At 41.4% G+C, this 17,050-nt stretch overlaps 1 protein-coding gene across 4 annotated transcripts in view; it reads left to right on the forward strand.

Annotated features, from left to right (window-relative positions):
• The first annotated feature begins 518 nt into the window (after positions 1 to 518).
• CASP8AP2 (caspase 8 associated protein 2) overlaps positions 519 to 17,050 on the forward strand; it is a 46,563-nt gene continuing 30,031 nt past the window's right edge. For 3 of the 4 annotated variants that reach the window (XM_049897307.1, XM_049897322.1, XM_049897332.1), the window contains exon 1: positions 519 to 613. The gene's annotated coding sequence lies outside the window, so the exon portion shown is untranslated. Of the gene's footprint in view, positions 614 to 643; positions 788 to 17,050 lie in introns of those variants that run through there. The other variant, XM_049897312.1, reaches the window with a different exon arrangement.

The raw sequence follows: 17,050 nt of genomic DNA on the forward strand, positions 1-17,050 counted from the left end.
CAGTTCGAATTCGCCAGGCGCTCCTTTGAAATTCTATGGGGCAGTTTTACTCTGTCGGAATCGACTAAGCGACACTGGGTTTTTTACTGGGTTTATCATCCAGAAAGGCAGCAGAGGGCGAAGAACAATGTTTATTCGTAGTAATCGATCCAGCGCCCAACACCATGTCTAGTATACAGCTGATTCTGAATAGAATTTGTAGAATAAAGACTATGAGTCCTAATGGACTAGACCACAACGGGTTTTGGTTCTCACGGTTTACTTTCTCTTTCATTAGTTTCTCCCAGACTCCACCCCTGCTCCGCTCAGTCCCCGCCCCTTCCGCAGTGAAGCCCCGCCCCATCCTTCGTCTCCTTCAGCATAGGCCCCGCCTCTTTCCCTTAAGACTCACTGAAGGCTACGGAAGTTTGGCGCCAACCGTGTTTTTTTTTTTTGCCCTCCTAAAGGCGGGAACTAGTTATGTGCGCCGGGACGCGCCTTGCGTCTGATCTGATTGGCCTTGCATGCTCAGTCCCTCCTCCGTGCCCTGACTGCGCTCTGACATTGGTGGAAATGCCAGGGAACCCTCAGTGTCCAGAAAGGAGCCCGGGTTATTGTGGGCCGAACAAGACGGGTAAGTTGCTGTGAGGGTCTCGTCTGAGCAGGGTTGCTGGTTTAAAGGCTGCATGGCGCGGTAGTGCCCGCTGGGGGCCTGGCGGCCTCCGGAGAGCCAGAGAGTCGGAAGGCGACCACCTGAGGCGGCAGAGCCGGTGGGGGAAGGGCTGCGCCTGACAGCCGAGGGACTCAGGTAGCCGCATTCCCGCCGCCCACGGGTGCAGCTTCTGGGCTACCATTCCGCGTCCCTATGTCGTTTCCCGAGATGGTCCGGGCGCGGGTTGGGAGCCAGTTAACGCAGGAATTGCCCTTCCGACCGCTTCTGCAGCCCTCCACTCGAAAAACCGATATTGCCTTGGGGTGTAATCTTAAAAGCTTTCGGAAGGGGTTCCCTGGAGGAGTGGGTTTTTCTGAGTCTGCGGTGGTCATTGATGTTAGTTGTTTTCGAGACTGTTACCCCGGAGAAGTTATTTATTGGATCTCTTCAGCGCCTAGAACCTTGCTCGACTTGCAGTAGGCCTCTAACTCGGATGGGAATGTGGAATACACAGGCTTTAAGGATATGTGCATCAGGGGTCAAGTTGGTTTTGACTCTGCTTGTTCTTTCCCGTTCTCCAGAGCTCCAGCTCCAGACCTTTCGCCTCTCAAGGCCCCTCCCCCATCGCAGCTCCTCTCTGGTTGGAGGAGGAGAGTGGCTTTCAGAGCAAGAATTTTCTTTCTTCCCCAGATTATCTTCTCCCTCCGTATTTTACAAGAGGTGGTCCCATTTCAAAAGCAAAAAAATTTCACTCTAATGAATATTTTTAATTTTGCTCATTTGCTTTTGGAAATAGACGTCGGAATCTCACCTCACCTCTGCTACTTACCAGTTGTTTGATCTTGGTCAGATTTCTTTATCGCCTGTGTCTGTTTCCTCGTCTGTAAAATGGGGAATAGCCTGTGCCTCATAGGACTTTTGGGAGGATTTAAAGTGAGTAATGCATTTAGAGATTTAGGGCAGTGCCTGGCATATAGTGTATGGTATATGGTAGCTTTTGGTATTATTTTCCCCATACATCATCTTTCTGAATCTTGCTGTATTTGCCTTTCCCACGGCCTAAAAATACAGGCTTACCTTCTCTTTTTCCCTTTTTTTCTCTGTAAGTGCTTGTTTCTTTCCCTCAATTTTAAAAAAGAAAACTTCCTTTTAGACTGCCTTTAAAACATTGTCTTATCACAAAAGGCTGGGTGATCCTTCCTTCATCTGCTTCACCTTCACATCTGAATCTTTTGAAATCAGAAGATTATGAGTGACCTTGGCACACTTTTATTTTATTGTCATGGTTCTTAACTTTTTAAACCCTGTCTCTACACTTTTCACAGGTGTAACCCTCAGTTGGTGGAAGGTGAGAGCATGTGTGAAAAAGTCCCCCTCTTCCCAAAAGATTTTTTTTTTTTTAATTGTCCTTTAGATGAAGGTTTACAGAACTAACTAGTTTCTCATCAAATGGTACACACATTGTTCTATGACATTGGTTAACAATCCCATGACATGTCAATACTCTCCCTTCTCAACTCTGGATTCCTTATTACCAGCTTTCCTTTCCTTCCTGCCTTCCAGTCTGTGCCCCAGGGCTGGTACGCCCCTTTAGTCTTGTTTTGTTCCATGAGCCTGTTCAGTCTTTGGTGAAGGTTGAACCTCAGGAGTGACTTAATTACTGAGCTGAAAGGGTGTCCGGGGGCCATACTTTCAGGGTTTCTCCAGCCTCTGTCAGGCCAGTAACTCTCATCTTTCTTTTTGAGTTAGATAGTTTGTTCTGCATTTTTCTCCAGCTCTGTCCAGGACCCTCTATGGTGATACCTGTCAGAGCAGTCCGTGGTGGTAGCTGGGCTCCAGTTGTGCCATGGAGGCCATGGTAGATGTGGTCCATTAGTTCTTTGGATTAATCTTCCCCTCGTATCTAGTTTTTTTCATTTTTCCTTGCTCCGGAAGGGCTGAGACCTAGATAGAGTATCCTGGATGTCCACTTACAGGCTTTTAAGACCCTATGCGCTACTCATCAAAGCTGGTTATAGAACAATTTATAAACTATGTTATGCCATTTGAGCTAGATGTTCCCTGAGACCATGGTCCCCACAGCCCTCAGCCCAGCAATTTGGTCCCTCAGGGAGTTTGGATGTGTCTCTGGAGCTACCATGACCTTGCCATGTACAGGTTTTGCTGGTTTCGCCACTATTGTGTACTGTCTTACCCTTCACCAGTGGTTAAGAGCTACGGCTACTAACCGAAAGGTCGGGAGTTCGAATCCAACAGACGTTTCTTGGAAACTCTGGGGTAGTTCTACTCTGTCCTATAGGGTGGCTATGAGTCAGAATCGACTCTGTGGCAGTGGGGTTTTTTTTTTTTTTTTTTTTTGGTCTAATCCCCAAGCCTCCCCTCCATAGTAACCATCAAAGATGGTTTCTTCCTGTGTGTAAACCTTTTCATAAGTTTTTACAGTAACTGTCTCATACAATGTTTATCCTTTTGTGATTGACTTATTTCACTTGGCATAATGCCCTCCAGATTTGTTCATGTTATGAGATGCTTCACAGATTCATCGTTATTCTTTATCATTGGATAATACTCCGTTGTGTGTATGTACCAGAGTTTGTTTATCCATTCATCTTTTGAGGGCATCTAGGTTGTTGCCATCTTTTTGCTATTGTAAACAATGCTGCAATGAACATGGGTGTGCCAAAAGACTCAGATAAATACTCTTTGTTCCTTCCCTCCCTTCCTGGAGAATCACTGACATTTGTGATTTCAAGAGTGTAATTTCACCTATCACCAAGACACTGATGATTCCCAAATCATTCCTACCAGTAGCCTTCTGTGCTGCATACTCCAGTTTCCAACTGCCTATTAGACATTTTTTTAATATAATTTTCATTGTGCTTTAAGTGAAAGTTTACAAATCAAGTCAGTCTCTCACACAAAAACCCATATACACCTTGCTACACACTCCCAGTTACTTTCCCCCTAATGAGACAGCCCGCTCTCTCCCTCCACTCTCTCTTTTCACGTCCATTTCGCCAGCTTCTAACCCTCTGCACTCTCTCATCTCCCCTCCAGGCAGGAGATGCCAACGTAGTCTCAGTAGTCTACCTGATCCAAGAAGCTCACTCCTCACCAGCATCCCTCTCCAACCCATTGTCCAGTCCAGTCCATGCCTGAAGAGTTGGCTTCAGGAATGGTTCCTGTCCCAGGCCAACAGAAGGTCTGGGCGCCGTGACCACCGGGGTCCTTCTAGTCTCAGTCAGACCATTAAGTCTGGTCTTATGAGAATTTGGGGTCTGCACCCCACTGATCTCCTGCTCCCTCAGGGGTTCTCTGTTGTGTTCCCTGTCAGGGCAGTCATCGGTTATAGCCGGGCACCATCTAGTTCTTCTGGTCTCAGGCTGATGTAGTCTCTGGTTCATGTGGCCCTTTCTGTCTCTTGGGTTAATAGTTATCGTGTGACTTTGGTGTTCTTCATTCTCCTTTGATCCAGGTGGGTTGAGACCAATTGATGCATCTTAGATGGCTGCTTGCTAGTGTTTAAGACCCCAGATGCCACTCTTCAAAGTGAGATGCAGAATGTTTTCTTAATAGATTTTATTCTGCCAATTGACTTAGATGTCCCCTGAAACCATGGTCCCCAGACCCCTGCCCCTGCTACGCTGGGCTTTGAAGCATTCAGTTTATTCAGGAAACTTCTTTGCTTTTGGTTTAGTCCAGTTGTGCTGACCTCCTCTTTATAATGTGCTATCTTTCCCTTTACCTAAAGTAGTTCCTATCTACTATCTAGTTAGTGAATGCCTCTCTCCCACCCTCCCTCCCTCCCTCCCTCCCTCCCCCTTCTCATAACCACAAAAGAATGTTTTCTTCTCAGTTTAAACTGTTTCTCAAGTTCTTATAATAGTGGTCTTATACAATATTCGTCCTTTTGCAACTAATTTCGCTCAGCATAATGCCTTCCAGGTTCCTCCATGTCATGAAATGTTTCAGAGATTCCTCACTGTTCTTTATTGTTGTGTAGTATTCCATTGTGTGAACATACCATAATTTATTTATCCATTCATCCATTGCTGAGCACCTTGGTTGCTTCCATCTTTTTGCTATTGTAAACAGTGCTGCAGTAAACATGGGTGTGCATATATCTGTTTGTGTAAAGGCTCTTATTTCTCTAGGATATATTCCAAGGAGTGGAATTGCTGGATCGTATGGTAGTTCTATTTCTAGTTTTTTAAGGAAGCGCCAAATTGATTTCCAAAGTGGTTGTACCATTTTATATTCCCACCAGCATAAGTGCATAAGTGTTCCAATCTCTCCACAGCTTCTCCAACATTTATTATTTTGTGTTTTTTGGATTAATGGCAGCCTTGTTGGAGTGAGATGAAATCTCATTGTAGTTTTGATCTGCATTTCTCTAATGGCTAATGATCGTGAACATTTCCTCATATATCTCTTAGCTACCTGAATGTCTTCTTTAGTGAAGTGTCTATTCATATCTTTTGCCCATTTTTTAACTAGGTTATTTGTCTTTTTGTAGTTGAGTTTTTGCAGTATCATGTAGATTTCAGAGATCAGGCGCTGATCAGAAATGTCATAGCTAAGAACTTTTTCCCAGTCAGTAGGTAGTCTTTTTACTCTTTTGGTGAAGTCTTCGGATGAGCACAGGTGTTTGATTTTTAGGAGCTCCTAGTTTTTTAGTTATCTAGTTTTTCTTCTACATTCTTAATAATGTTTTGTATACTGTTTATGCCATGTATTACAGTTCCTAACGTTGTCCCTATTTTTTCTGCCATGATCTTTATGGTTTTAGATTTTATATTTGGGTCTTTGATCCATTTTGAGTTAGTTTTTGTGCATGGAGTGAGGTATGGGTCTTGTTTCATTTTTTTGCAGATGGATATCCAGTTATGCCAGCACCATTTGTTAAAAAGACTGTCTTTTCCTATTTAACTGTTTTGGGGCCTTTGTCAAATATCATCTGCTCATATGTGGATGGATTTATGTCTGGATTCTCAATTCTGTTCCATTGGTCCATGTATCTGTTGTTGTACCAGTACCAGGCTGATTTGACTACTGTGGCGGTATAATAGGTTCTAAAATCAGGTAAAGTAAGGCCTCCCACTTTGTTCTTCTTTTTCAGTAATGCCTTATTTATCTGGGGCCTCTTTCCCTTCCATATGAAGTTGGTGATTTGTTTCTCTATCTCATTAAAGAATGTTGTTGGGATTTGGATTGGAATTGCATTAAATGTATAGATCGCTTTTGGTAGAATAGACATTTTTATAATGTTAAGTCTTCCTATCCACAAGCAAGGTATGTTTTTCCACTTATGTAAGTCTCTCTTGGTTTCTTACAGAAGTATACTGTAGTTTTCTTTGTATAAGTCTTTTACATTTCTGGTAAAATTCATTCCTAAGTATTTTATCTTCTTTGGGGGCTACAGTAAATGGCATTGATTTGGTGATTTCCTCTTCAATGTTCTTTTTGTTGGTGTAGAGGAATCCAGCTGATTTTTGTATGTTTATCTTGTATCCCGATACTCTGCTGAACTCCTCTTATTAGTTTCAGTAGTTTTCTGGAGGATTCCTTAGGGTTTTCTGTGTATAAGATCATGTCATCTGCATATAGGGATACTTTTACGTCTTCCTTGCCAATCTGGATGCCCTTTATTTCTTTATCTAGCCTAATTGCTCTGGCTAGGACCTCCAACACAGTGTTGAATAAGAGCAGTGATAAAGGGTATCTTTGTCTGGTTCCTGATCTCAGTGGGAGTGCTTTCAGACTCTCCATTGAGGGTGATGTTGGCTGTTGGCTTTGTATAAATGCCCTTTATTATGTTGAGGAATTTTCCTTCTATTCCTATTTTGCTGAGAGTTTTTATCATGAATGAGTGTTGAACTTTGTCAAATGCCTTTTCTGCATCAATTGATAAAATCATGTGATTCTTTTGTTTTATTTATGTGATGGTTTACATTCATTGTTTTCTTAATGTTGAACCATCCCTGCATACCTGGTATGAATCCCACTTGGTCATGGCAAATTATTTTTTTGATATGTTGTTGAATTCTATTGGCTAGAATTTTGTTGAGGATTTTCGCATATACGTTCATGAGAGATATAGGTCTATAGTTTTCTTTTCTTGTGGTGTCTTTACTTGATTTTGGTATCAGGGATGTGGTGGCTTCATAGAATGAGTTTGGTAGTATTCTGTCCTCTTCTATGCTCTGAAATACTTTTAGTAGTAGTGGTGTTAAGTCTTCTCTGAAAGTTTGGTGGAACTCTGCAGTGAAGCCCTCCGGACCGGGGATTTTTTTTGTTGGGAGCTTTTTGATTACCTTTTCAATCTCTTCTTTTGTTATGGGTCTATTAAGTTGTTCTACCTCTTTTTGTGTTAGTTTAGTTAGGTAGTGTGTTTCTAGGAATTCATCCATTTCTTCAAGGTTTTCAAATTAGTTGGAGTACAGTTTTTCATAGTAATCTGATATGATTATTTTAATTTTAGTTGGGTCTGTTGTAGTATCGCCCATCTCATTTCTTATTTGGGTTATTTGCTTCCTCTCCTGTTTTTCTTTTGTCAGTTTGGCCAATGGTTTATCAATTTTGTTGAGTTTTTCAAAAAACCCGCTTTTGGTCTTGTTAATTCTTTCAACTGTTTTTCTGTTTGCTATTTCATTTAGTTCAGCTCTAATTTTTATTGTTTGTGTTCTCGTGCCTGTGGATTTCTTTTGTTGCTTTCTTTCTATTTGTTCAAGTTGTAGGGATAATTCTCTGATTTGGGCCCATTCTTCTTTTTGAATGTGTGCATTTATTGATATAAATTGGCCTTTGAGCACCGCTTTTGTTGTGTCCCAAAGGTTCTGATAGAAAGTGTTTTCATTCTCATTGGATTCTCTGAATTTCTTTATTCCATCCTTAATGTCTTCCATAATCCAGTCTTTTTTGAGCAGGGTGTTGTTCAGTTTCTAAGTGTTTGATTTCTTTTCCCTGCTTTTCCTGTTACTGATTTCAGCTTTTATGGCCTTATGGTCAGAGAAGATGCTTTGTAATATTTCAATGTTTTGGATCCTGCTAAGGCTTTATTAAGGCTTGCTTTATGACCTAATATGTGGTTATCCTAAAGAATGTTCCAAGTGCACTAGAAAAGAAAGTGTACTTGGTTGCTGTTGGGTGTAGTGTTCTGTATGTGTCTACGAGGTCAAGTTGGTTGATCTGAACAGTTAGATCTTCCATGTCTTTATTGAGCTTCTTTCTGAATGTCCTGTCCTTCACCGAAAGTAGTGTGTTGAAGTCTTCTGCTATTATTGTGGAGCTGTCGATCTCACTTTTCAATGCTGATAGAGTTTGTTTTATGTATCTTGCAGCCCTGTCATTGGGTGCATAAATATTTAATATGGTTCTATCTTCTTGGTGTATTGTCCCTTTAATCCTTATATAGTGTCCTTCCTTATCCTTTATGATGGATTTAACTTTAAAGTCTGTTTTGTTGGAAATGAATATTGGTACTCCTGCTCTTTTTTGATTGTTGTTTGCTTGATATACTTTTTTCCATCCTTTGAGGTTCAGTTTGTTTGTGTCTGTAAGTCTAAGGTGTGTCTCTTGTAGGCAGCATATAGACGGATCTTGTTTTTTAATCCACTCTGTCACTCTGTGTCTCTTTATTGGTGCATTTAGTCCATTTATATTCAGGGTAATTATGGATAGGTATGAATTTAGTGCTATCATTATCATGTCTTTTTTGTGTGTGTTGTTGACAGTTTCCTTTTCCCACTCAATTTTATGTGCTGAGTATATTTTCTTCATATATTGTCCTTTTCTCATATTTGTTGTTGATTTTGTTTCTGCTGTGTGTCTATTTTTCCCTTATATTTTATTTTGATGAGTAGGGTAGTTTGTCTCCCGTGTGGTTATCTTATTATTTACCTCTATTTTTCTAAATTTACACCTAACTTTTATTTCTTTGTATCGCTGTATCTTCCTTTTCATATGGAAGGTGTATGATTACATTTCTTAGTCCCTCTTTATTATTTTAATGTTGTCTTCTTTTATACAATAACATTGCTGTTACCCTGTTTTGGGTTTTTTTTTTTTTTTTTAATAATCTTGCTTTGTTTTTTTTTTATTTCCCTGTCTGGGTTGACTTCTGGTTGCTCTGCCCAGTGTTCTAGTCTTGGGTCGATACCTGATATTATTGATTTTCTAACCAAAGAACTCCCTTTAGTATTTCTTGCAGTTTTGGTTTGGTTTTTACGAATTCCCTGAACTTGTGATTATCTGGAAATGCCTTAATTTCACCTTCATATTTAAGAGACAGTTTTGCTGGATATATGATTCTTGGCAGGCAATTTTTTTCCTTCAATTTTTAAAATATGTTATCCCATTGCCTTCTTGCCTGCATGGTTTCTGCCGAGTAGTCCGAGTTTATACTTATTGGCTCTCGTTTGTAGGTGGGCTTTTTGTTTATCCCAGACTGTGCTTATAATTCTTTGTCTTTGGTTTTGGCAAGTTTGATTATAATATGTCTTGGTGACTTTCTTTTCAGTTCTACCTTACATGGAGTTTGATGATCATCTTGGATAGATATCTTCTCATCTTTCACAATATCAGGGAAGTTTTCTGCCAACAAATGTTCAACAATTCTCTCTGTATTTTCTGTTATCCCTCCCTGTTCTTGTACTCCAATCACTTGTAGGTGATTTCTCTTGATAGAGTCCCACATGATTCTTAAGGTTTCTTCATTTTTTAAAATTCTTTTATCTGATTTTCCTTCAAATGTATTAGTGCCAAGTGATTTATCTTCGCATTCAGAAATTCTAGCTTCTACTTGCTCAATTCTGCTCCTCTGACTTTCTATTGAGTTGTCCACTTTTGTAATTTTATTGTTAATCTTCTGAATTTCTGATTGCTGTCTATGGATTTTTCCAGCTTATTAAATTTTTCATTATGTTCCTGAATAATCTTTCTATTTTCTTCAGTTGCTTTATCTGTGTGTTCCTTGGCTTGTTCTGCATATTGCCTCATTGCCTTCCTGATGTCTTGAAGGGTTCTGTATATTAAACTTCTGTATTCTGGTTCTGGTAATTCCAGGAATGCACTTTCATCTAGAAGATCCCTGGATTCTTTGTTTCGAGATCCTGTTGAGGTGATCATGGTCTATTTCTTTATGTGACTTGATATTGAATGTTGTCTCCGAGCCATCTATAAGTTATCGTATTAGTTTATGCTTGCTTACTGTGTTGTAGCTGCTTACTTTGTTTTGTTTTGGTATACTCCTATGGTTTGCTTGAGTGAGCTAGCTTGATTATTTTCTCCTTTGGAGCTCTGGTGTCCTGTCCCCAGCTGGCTAGAGCTGTTCTCAGGTATATCAGTCTAGGAGTCCATTCAGTATTGTTGTATGAATTCAGCTCAGGTTTCCAGGTAGCTGATCATCAGGTATGTGGCACAGTCTCTGTCCTACAGTCTTAGAGGGGCAGGAGTGATTGGCGTATATACCCGTATCTGATTGCAGCACGGGGTCACGCTGTGAACAAGGGAAGGGGCTGAGAACCGACCCTCGAGTGTCTCTGAGGAAAACACGTCCCTGTTCCCTAGAGTGTGCTGGTGGGTGGGTTCTGCAGAGGGAGCATGGGGACCCAAGGTTTTTGGTTGTAAGGACTGGGAGGTACCAGTTATCTTTGGACCCCTCTTGCTTGTGGCTGGGTGACTTGAGTGGAGCTACCAGTCCTTAGGTCCCTGATATGGGTAGGTGAGGTCCTTGTTTGATAGGCAAAGCAATGTCAAACGTCAAACACCCACCTCCACCACACAGCTGAAATGGTTGGAGTTTGCCAACAAGGGCCTATTCTCCCGAAATAGGCCCACACAGGTCCATGCAGAAGGGAAAGGTGCTCAAGGTCGATGGACAGTTTATGCCTGGACAGGAGCCGCTTCTGTCTTGAGCTCCCCTGGTTAATGGAGCTAGCAAATTATCTCTTCCCCCCAGTTGCAATTTTTTTCCTTCCCCTAGGTGGGAGGATGGCTCTAGGTGCTTAACAGGGCATATCTTAGGCCCAGGGATTCAGCCGCTGAAGCTGGCTTGGGGGTGGGGGGGACGCGGTAAAATATAGGCAAGTACTTAGCTTTCGCTGAGAGCGCCGTTCTTCTCAGGTTCTGGAGGTATGAGTAGGCTATGCGGCTGGCTGCTTCTCCCTGAGGAAACTGTGGCCGAATGCTAGCACCAGCCCACCACCGCCGCAGCTGCTCCAGGAATGGTGCCTGAGGGCTTCCTGTGATTCAGGTCCGGTAACTTCTCTCCACTCCTGAACGGTCTCTTCCTCCCCCTGCCCCTCAGTTCGTTGTCTAAGCATGTCTTTGATGCTCAGGGCTCTCGGCTTGTCACAAATATACTCATTTCACTTGTTTTTTTGGATCTTTGTTGTAAAGAGTGCTTGCTGGAAGCATCTGTCTATTCCGCCATCTTGGCTTTGCCTTCCAATTAGACATTTTTACCAAATGTCCCACAGATAATTCAACATGTTGATTGTGGTTTTCCATCTCAGTTAAAAGTGTGACCATCCACCTTGTTATCAAAGCTAAGAACTTCAGAGTCCTTAGCAAGTTGGACATTTCCTGAATTCCATAGGTCTTTAAATTTTTTATTACCTCCTGTCTTAGTTATCTATGGCTGCTGTAACAGAAATACCATAGTGGATGGCTTTGACGAAGAGGAATTTATTCTCTCACAGCCTAGGAGGCTAGAAGTCCAAATTTAGGGTGCATCTCTGGGGAAGGTCCTCGTCATTAAACTTCACCTGGTTTAGGAGCTTCTTAGTGTAGGGACTCTGAGCCCAAAGAATATGTTCAGTCCTGGCTCTTCTTGCTTGGTGGTAATGAGATCCTTCTCCTTGCTCCTCTCTTTGACATCTCAAAAGAGATTGACTCAAGATACAGTCTCATCCTGTAGATTGTGTCCTGCCTCATTAAAATAACTGCCTCTAATCCTGCCTTCTTAACATCACAGAGATAAGATTTACAACGCATAGGAGAATCACATCAGATCGCAAAATGGTGGACAACCACACAATACTGGGAATCATGGCCTAGCCAAGTTGACACACATGCTGGGGGGACACAGTTGAACCCATAACACCTACCAATATGCCATACCCTGTGCTGAGAACTGGAAATATACTGGTGGACAGAATAGAGCTGGTCCAGGTTTTCAAAGAGTTTACAGTCCAGTGGGTGAGATGAACATTTCTTCAGGAGCCTCACAAAAAATGTAATCATAAACTGTGATAGGCCATCTGGGAAAAGAATACAGTGATATAAAAATATGTAACAGAGAGTCTGTGCTGGTGGGAAGGAGGGTGACCAGGGAATGCACAAATAATTCTTTAAGTCAAAATATCAAGGTGAGTTAACTTAAGGGAGAGTGTCAAGGAAGGAGCACTGTTTGCAGAGGGCCTATGGTGCGAAGTAACAAATAGCATGTTCAAGAAGCTGAAAGAAGGCCAGTGTTGTCAAAGCAGACTGCTGGGGAATGGGGAAGAATAATGGAGGCTGAGGCTGGAGGGGTGGGCAGAGAGGCCAGGTCATGCAGGCCTTTGCAAGTAGAATTGTGACAAAATTTGGTCTTTATCCTAAGAGCAACAAGACACACTGTAGGATTTTAACCAGAGGAGGGAACATGACCAGATTTTGAAAAGACAATTTAGTCTGTGGTATGAAGAACAAATTGATATGGAGAAGAGTGGACATTTATTTGAAGACCTTTTCCATCATTAAGTCTTGTTGATTGTACTACAGAAATCTATCAGATCTGCTTCTTGTCTTTATTTCCACTACTGCTGGCTTACAGGGACTTCTCATATTCTCCTGGACTGTTTTAATAGCCTTTCCTCTCTCCCTCGCCATTATATTTTCTATGCTCTTCCTGTCATTTAGATTTCTAAAATGCAGATTTGATCATGATATTTCGCTATTCCCTACTAGATGAAGTCTAAGTATTTTAAAATTAAGTCTCTTAATGGAGTTATAATACACTACCTAACTTTCTAAACTTCATTTCTCACGCCTTGCCTTTACACATTCTAATCTGTGAGTATTCATACCTGCACTTGCTTGTGAGCTTATGGATAGTTGTGGTAGGGGGCAAAGGTGGGGAGATGGTGTCAGGAAGTGTGTTTGACTGAACCTTGGGGCTTTTTAAATTGGATAGTGAGTGATGGGACTAGAAAGGCAGGTGATGGTGTATATCAAGTTAAGAGGTTTTTTTTTATTCACTAGATGTTGGGAAGTAATGGAAAGTTTTTGAGCAGGAAGTAATCAGTAGGATTGGTTTAGAAGAACTAACCAGCAGTTGTGTGTAGCATGTAGTTGGAATCGGGAGACATTTAGGTAGTGTTACAAATTGAATTGTGTCCCCCCAAAAATATGTGTTGTAAATCCTACTCTACCTGTGGTTATAATCCCATTTGGGAATAGGATTTTCTTTGTTATATTCATGAAGCAGTATTAAAACCCCAAAAAAAGTGTAGACCAAAAAACCCATTGCCATCAAGTTCATTCTGACCCATAGCGACCATAGAGGGCAGAGTAGAACTGCCCCATAGGGTTTCCAAGGAGTGACTGGTGGATTTGAATTGCCCATCTTTTGGTTAGCAGCCGTATCACTTAACCAGTGCATCACCAGGGCTCCAAGTTAGTGTAGGGAGTGTGTTAAGTCAATCTCTTTTGAGATTTAAAAGAGTAGATTAAGCAAGCATCAAAAGAGCACAGATGGGGGAAGATAGATGCCACACCACATGAAACCTCCAAGGAACCAAGAGAACAAAGCTGAAAAGAGACAAGGACCTTCCCCCAGAGCCAAAAAGAAAGCCTCCCCCTAGAGCTGATGCCCTGAGTTCAAACTTCTAGCCTCCTAATCTGAGAAAATACATTTCTTTTAAAGCCACCCACTTGTGGCATTTCTGTAACAGCAGCACTAGATAACTACGACAGTAGCTATAGTGGTGACCTGAAACAAATTGAAATGGAAAGGAGCGGGGATAGATGGGATATTACGGAATGTCAGTGCTACTTAAAAAAGCAGAGATGTCAGGGGGTGAGCAGATGTTGATGGATCTTTTAGTTTCTTTGTTTTGAACTTGGTGGGTTTGTGCTTACAGGAATGTGTTTATTAAGTTTTAGCATCTTGTTGCTGACTTTTGTATTTTAGTACAAGCAGTTCATGGTTTTTAAGCACTCTGAAGGGGCAGTAGAAGAGTGTAGATCTGATCTGGTACTCCTACTTCTTGTGGCAATACTTGCTCACCCACTATCACCCACCTCCGCCTTGTTTTTGCTCAGCAATTGTTCAACGCAAGGAGATACCTTTTGCTTTTGCAGTTGTAGAAAATAAGGTGCCAGTGCCCAGGAGTTCATCATCTTAGGAGAGTGTTGTGGGGAAACAGCTTTCACCAACACCTCCTACAACAAAGAGATTTTTATTGTGACATAATAAAAACAAGTTGGGAAATGGGCTGCAAGCACTCTGGCTATGAACAGACCAAAATACAACAAAGTACAATCTTTAAATGTTTTTAATACAATTTTGACAGGTGCCGATTCATTATAAGTAAATTACTTACAGACTATGATTTGTTAAAGACAAAGAACTAATATCATGATTGGATGACCTTTTCCTTTTCTAACAATTTGGTTTCTGGGCTCAGGGTATCATATAATGGTAATTTTTTATTTGATATGTGGGCTACATACAATATTGGATAGATTTTTAACTCATTTCCTGAGGTAAATCATTATTTAGTTTTGGTATGTATGTCCACTGTCAGTTGAACTGGTTAGAGCACTCTGTCCCACTCGTTTGATGCAGTTTCCTATTGTTTTAAGCTTTTCAGATTCTGACAGACAAGGTGGTCTCTTGTGGTTATGGCCTTCTGTGATTAGGTTAACCCTTTATCAAAAGTATTCAAATACGTTTTTATTAGTGCCCACTTGTTGTTGTTATTGTTAGGTGCTGTCCACATGGTTTCAACTCATAGTGACCCTGTGTACAACAGAACAAAATACTGCCCAGTCTTACACTATCTTCACAATCATTGTTATGCTTAAGCCCGTGGTTGCAGCCACTGTGTCATTCTATCTCATTGAGAGTCTTCCTCTTTTTCGCTGACCTCCTACTTTACCAACCATGATGTCCTTGTCTGGGGTCTGGTCCCTCCTGATAACATGTCCAGAGTACATTTATAATGAGTTATGTGTTGAAATTGTAATAACCACAGCTCTGTGTCTTTAGGCCTATACTTTTCTTGGTAAACGAGACTAAGTGGGCTTTGAGTTGAGGGCCTGTGGGATCTTTTTTTTTTTTTTTAATTTTATTGTGTTTTAGGTGAAAGTTTGCAGGGTAAATTAGTTTCTCATTCAGAGATTTATACACAGATTGTTTGATGGCATTGGTTGCAGTCCCCGCAATTTGTCAACACTCTCTTCATTTCCCTTTCCACCTCAAGTTCCCTGTGTCCATTTGCCCGGTTTTTCTGTCCCTGCTTTCTCATCTTTGTCTTTGGGCAGGTGTTGTCCCTTTAGTTTTGTATACTTGATTGAACTAAGAAGCATGTTTCTCATGTGTGTTACCACCTAATCTTTGGCAGAAAAGTGGACTTTGGGCGTGGCTTCAGTTCTGAGTTACCAGGGTGTGGGGGGGGCTGTAGTCTCGGGGTAAACAAATAATTTCTTTTATAAGGATCAGCGCAGAGCTGATTCCTATGAGGCAGAGGTTAAAGATGTCCCAAATGTTCAACTTTTTCAAGCTGCTGTACCACTCCATCTCTAACATCAACTGGTCCCTTTCCCCTCAGCACTCGTTCCCCCCACCCCTGTCTTTGAGTTCTCTAGTTCTCTGATTTGCTGCAGTGTCTTACAGAACTCACGAACTGTATAAAGAAAGTAGCTTACATGGTTGTGGAGGCTAACACGTCCCAAATTCGTGGGTCAGGCATAGGCTTCTCCCGATTCATGTGGCTGCAGGGTCTGATGAACCCAGACTGGCAGTTCAGATCACAGGCTGTTGGCTCACAAGGCTGCAGAAACTGGCGAATCAGGTCACAGGATAGGTCCCCAGCTCAAGGAGCTATAGAAGCAGGCGAAGGATCGGCAGGTCAGACAGTAAGCCTCTGGCTTAAGTTCTAAGAACCAGATGTCATTTGATCACGAACGGACATGGGAGCAGATGCAGAGAAAGTGAGCCTTGCCAGAATACACACATAAATCTTAGATGCAGGGTGCGCCCCAGAGAAAGGCATAACTTTAGTAAGGGTGAGACTTGAGTCATGTCCTCCTGCAAGGCTGCCACCCAAGACACACACTACATCAGTCTTGCCTCATCAACATGTAGAGGTCAGGATCCACAAAACATAAAATGGAGAACAACCATACAACATTGGGAATCGTGACCTAGCCAAGTTGACACATAACCCCAACCATCACAGGTTCCATATACCTTATTTACATATAGTCCCACTCAGTCATTGAATGTGAGTCACAAAGACCATAGCTAGAATGGCCGTATTAAGTAATTCATTGCACTGCACAAGAAGATTTTGGAAACTTCATCTGCTGATGTGGCATGACTTAAAATGAGAAGGAACAGCTGCAAACATCCATTAATAATAGGAATGTGGAATGTATGAAGTGTAAGTCTAGGAAAAATGGAAATGGTCAAAAATGAAATGGAATGCATGAAGATCTATATCCTAGGTATTAGTGAGCTGAAATGGACTGGTATTGGCCATTTTGAATCGGGCAATCATATGGTCTATGCTGGAGATGACAAACTGAAGAGGAACAGCATCATATTCATCGTCAAAAATAACATTTCAAGACCTATCTTGAAGTACAGTGCTGTCAGTGATAGGATAATATCCACATGCCTACACAGGAGACCAGTTAATATGACTATTCAAATTTACTCACCACGACTAAGGCCAAAGATGAAGAAATTGAAGATTTTTACCAGCTTCTGTAGTCTGAAATTGATCAGACTTGCAGTTAAGGTACATTCATAATTACTGGTGATCGGAATGTGAAAGTTGGAAACAAAGAAGAAACAATAGTTGGAAAATATGGCCTTGGCGATAGAAACGATGCCGAGATCACATAATAGAATTTTGCAAGACCAATGACTTCTTCGTTGCAAATACCTCATTTTCAACAACAAAAATGATGACTATTTTTTTTTATACACATGGATCTTGCCAGATGGAACACACAGGAATCAAACTGACTATACCTGTGGAAATAGACGATGGAAACGCTCAGTATTACCAGTCAGAACAAGGCCAGGGTCCGACTGTGGAACAGATCATCAGTTGTGCATTTCCAAGTTCAAGTTGAAACTGATGAAAATTAGAACAAGTCCACAAGAGCCAAAGTATGACCTTGAGTATATCCCATCTGAATTTA

This window comes from Elephas maximus, chromosome 1 (assembly GCF_024166365.1).
Source record: "Elephas maximus indicus isolate mEleMax1 chromosome 1, mEleMax1 primary haplotype, whole genome shotgun sequence".
NCBI lineage: Eukaryota > Metazoa > Chordata > Mammalia > Proboscidea > Elephantidae > Elephas > Elephas maximus.